This window comes from Lolium rigidum, chromosome 7 (genome assembly GCF_022539505.1).
Source record: "Lolium rigidum isolate FL_2022 chromosome 7, APGP_CSIRO_Lrig_0.1, whole genome shotgun sequence".
In the NCBI taxonomy this organism is placed as follows: domain Eukaryota; kingdom Viridiplantae; phylum Streptophyta; class Magnoliopsida; order Poales; family Poaceae; genus Lolium; species Lolium rigidum.
This window is the reverse complement of record NC_061514.1, coordinates 48,170,482-48,174,412: the sequence shown is the minus strand read 5'-3', so window position 1 is coordinate 48,174,412 and position 3,931 is coordinate 48,170,482. Positions and strand designations below refer to the sequence as shown.

The 3,931-nt window shown below is 42.5% G+C and overlaps 1 long non-coding RNA gene across 1 annotated transcript; it reads left to right on the top strand.

Moving 5' to 3' along the window:
* The first annotated feature begins 2,717 nt into the window (after nt 1-2,717).
* Nucleotides 2,718-3,466, top strand: LOC124679060. The gene is made up of 3 exons (XR_006994779.1): nt 2,718-2,798; nt 2,910-2,977; nt 3,418-3,466. It is a non-coding gene; the product is annotated as an uncharacterized LOC124679060 (long non-coding RNA).
* Nucleotides 3,467-3,931: the final 465 nt, after the last annotated feature.

Sequence of the window (3,931 nt, the reverse complement as noted above, 5' to 3'; positions counted from 1 at the left end):
AAAGAGCAGAACTCATTTTCCATTTCTCTAGCTCTGAATTCAGGGTTCCAAATCAAGATATGGTCCATCGAGCCATGCATCTGTTTTATGAAACATGGTATCCTTATTACTTCTCCAGTAGCATGTACCTAAGAATTCCTAATAGTTGATTTTCCTCTCTGCTTTAGTAAAAGATTTTATGTGCTAAAAGAATAATGTGGAGAGAAGTTCTTTGTCCAATGGAAAATAGATATAGCTATTACTTGTCTGTTTTTTTGGGTACCATTTCAGGCTTCAGTTAGCTGAAAGGTATTACAATGAGAAATAATTTACAATGATTGTGTATTTTCTGTTCAATGAGGCGACTGGGCCAAATTATTAATACATGCATATGAGTTGCTTATTGTTGCAAGTAGATGAGGGTCTTCTTCTGCTTGCAGGACTGCCCTCTTGTTTCTATCCTTAAAAGCTGCTGCGCTACCCGACCAACCGAGGCCTCCCAAGGGGCACATTGATCTGGCTCGTTCGTTTTGCCCAACGACAGTAAATTCGTTCCCCACTTTTCATCACAACCGCTCAATACGGTAAAAAAAAAAATTAACCCGCTCATCGCTCATTTTGAGCCCCCGTATGATGGGCCCGTGGGCGTGCGGGGCAGCCGGCCGAGACGGCGACACCAGCCGACACCAGCTCGCTCACGTCGCCTTCCTTTCGTGTGCGCGTGGGGGCAGGAGGTGGTGAAAACCTAGATCGGCGCGGAGGGTGGCGGCAGCGCACCGCCTTGCGCCGCCTCTCCCCGAGATGGAGCCATTCGGGGATGGCCATGGTGGTAAGCTGGAGGAGGCGATACGGGAGGAGGAGGGTGCGGACCTTTTTCCCCAACGCATGCAGTGGCGCCCGAGCAACGGGGGCGTTGACGCCGGCGGCTGGACGCGGCAGCGTTGGGGATGGACGATGCATCAACGTGGAGCAGCAGCATGCTGCGGATGCGAGCTCGTCCGTTTCTCGTGACGCCATGGTGAGCATCTCTCAATCCTTCTTTCTATATGCTCCTGATCTCTCTCTTTTAGGCTTGTTCTTTTGATTTTCTTGTACATTCAGATCTTGCGTTTGAACTGTTTGATGAAATGTCTGTGCTGATCCATTTTTGCTGCTCTATTTTTTTGCTACCCGTGAAGCAGTTGCTGGCCAAGCAGGGCAATTTGTGAGATGATCGAATGCTCCCGGAAGAAAACGAGGACAATAGCATCACTCCCACATGTGAACTCCATGCTCATCGCTTGTTAATTTCCTCGAGAAAATGATGAGATGCATGTTGTTCAACTTGTGTAGATTTCTCTGAAAATATATGGAGAAGTTAAATATGACGAGGATTCTGATCAGATATGTGAGGGCTTTGGTTGCGACGGATTTTTTATTTTGTTTACCGATTTTATTTTGCCAAATTTGGTTTTCAAACTCATGTTTTTTGTGTGTGATTGTGATACCTGTAGGAATTGGTACTTGGGCTGGATGCTTGAAGCACTTAATTACCGTATGGAGACTAGCTCAAGAGACAGAAGATGTACCTCAAAGAATCTGTCCCAAAAACTAACAAAGTTGCTTGAAGAATTTCCGGTTCATGGCACCTTCATGATAGTACCATTATCCGGTTGAAATATCTCGGTAGACTATTGGGTAATCTTGTCCCGGAAAGTTGTTTTTTATACACTATTAGCATTGAAATTAAACTTGATATTTGATGAAATGTTACCATGACTGGATGTTTGATGCAAAAGTAGACTAGGGTACCATCGGGTTTGCCAATAATGTTTCGATGCTCGATCGGCGCCTGCCATGATGGTGCTCGTTTTGGTGTGTGGTGGCGGGTCTGCTCGGCAAAAGTTGGACGTCCTACTCCGGCAGAGGTGTCTTGGGTCCTTCCGTCTCTTGTTTGTTTTTCCCTTACAATTGATGATGTGATGTGCTTGACTAGCAATAAACTATGAAGATTGATTAGTTATGTGCAGTTTGAGTTAACTGAAATCAATGACAAATTGAGACGTCAAAAAATAATTCAAAATCAATGGGTCCAAGGACATACAATTTTATTGGTGATGATTTAGTTATTCAAGCTGGAGATTCCCAGTGGCCATTTCTTCATGTTCATACTTTTATAGATTGTTTTTTGGCAACCAATATAGAATTACTAATTCAAAATTAGAGAACCATTTAATTTTTAGTGGTCAAGAATTACGAAATAAAATAGCATTTCTAAATGTAGATTTTCCGAGTCCTTTTATTACTTGCTTCTTGTCAAGATCCATTTGGTTCTGTAGTGTGATTAATTTTATCAGGACTTGTGGGCAGGAACACAAGGAGGATCAGTGGATCACTCCTCCTTCGTATATGTTCTATTTAATGTACAGAATCCAAAATATATTACCCTGCCATGACCAGTACTCTCTCCTTGTTTCGATTAATCGCATTTTAGGCCGCAGCAGCTGGTGGATGGCGAAGGCCGCAACAGCTCGACTCCTCCTCTTTTCTCTCCCGCCAAGAAGAAGCACCAGACAGCTGGGGAGGTTCTAGACCTTCATATGCAGGTACTGATCTCCTAAGCAATTTCCTCTGCTTAAATACCTTGGGAGTTAGACAGGGTTAAGTAAATTTTGTATTGGGTCGTTGATGCAGGTAAATGCTTTTTTGGTTCATTGGTGCGTTGAATGGGTGCTAAACATTTTCTTTTGGATTGTTTGTGTAGGTAAATTGGTGTCAATTAGCAGCAATGGACTAGGACATCAGCTGTGTGCGCTCGAGTACCAGGAAGCAAGCCAAAAGTGAGTTGGCATTGCAATAGCTATTGCCTAAAATTCGTTGCTCCTCCTGAAATGTACAATAAAACAATGATTTTATTGTTTTCTTATTTTTGATTGTGATGCTGTAACTAGGTGTCTGCTCCAAGGTTGCCAGTTGTGATTCTGGTCACTTTTCAAGCAGAGAAGCATGATGAAAATAGGTAAGAACCACTTTTAGGTCTCCCTTTATGATTTAAAATGGCATCGGATCATTTCACTTTTCCAGTCTTCAGAACATCCACACCAATGTATACATGTATATTTGTTCAGCCACTACAAAGATAATTTTCCTCTCAAATTGGGAAGTTCTTTTCTCTGAAATATTTCAGAATAGTGCCTTTGGAGATTCAGGTGAAGTTATAGTTGCAATAGGAAAAGGGAGATGGGCCAATAGCTTTCACTCACTGTCCTCACTAAATATCTCGTTCACTAGGTTAAAAACGTAAGATGCACTCGGATGTATATGTGCCCTTCCGGGTGCGGATTTTGCTATTATCATCTTTCTATGCAAATAACTTTCACTCACTTTCTTTACTTAAGAACTGTTACTGTGTTAAACACTTGAGATACACTTAATATCTGTGTCTCTTTCTTAGTGCAGATTTTGTTATGATGGTCTTACTACGCCGAGATGCTTGCTCGGAGCTCATGGATCACGCACGAAGAAATGAGGAGGTAAGAATGGGAATGCCGGGAAAGCAACATTTTATTTTACCTTTGCATTCCCATGTATAATGAGAATTTTTGTGTGTGTCTTTCTCTCTCAAGATAAATTAGCTTCGCTAAAAGTATTGCATGGCGTCATGCCCTCGTGGGCACCCTTCATCTTCTTTCATCCGGTTTCGTCAACCCATAAAATATTAGCACCCGGATCGATGCTTACATTCCCATACTAATATGCTATCCTGCAATTGTATATGGGTCAACCTTCTTTCCTCTATTTTTACGGGCCATTTGCTTACAATCGGGTTACTACCTTTCTTTGCAGGATTCTGTTGCCCAAATGTGGTCCGAGTGGGGTGTTATGATGGGATGATGCTCTTACGATATTTTGGGCCATTGACATACAACCAGGTTACTACCGTTCCTTGACAAGATGAACATATGAAAGTCTG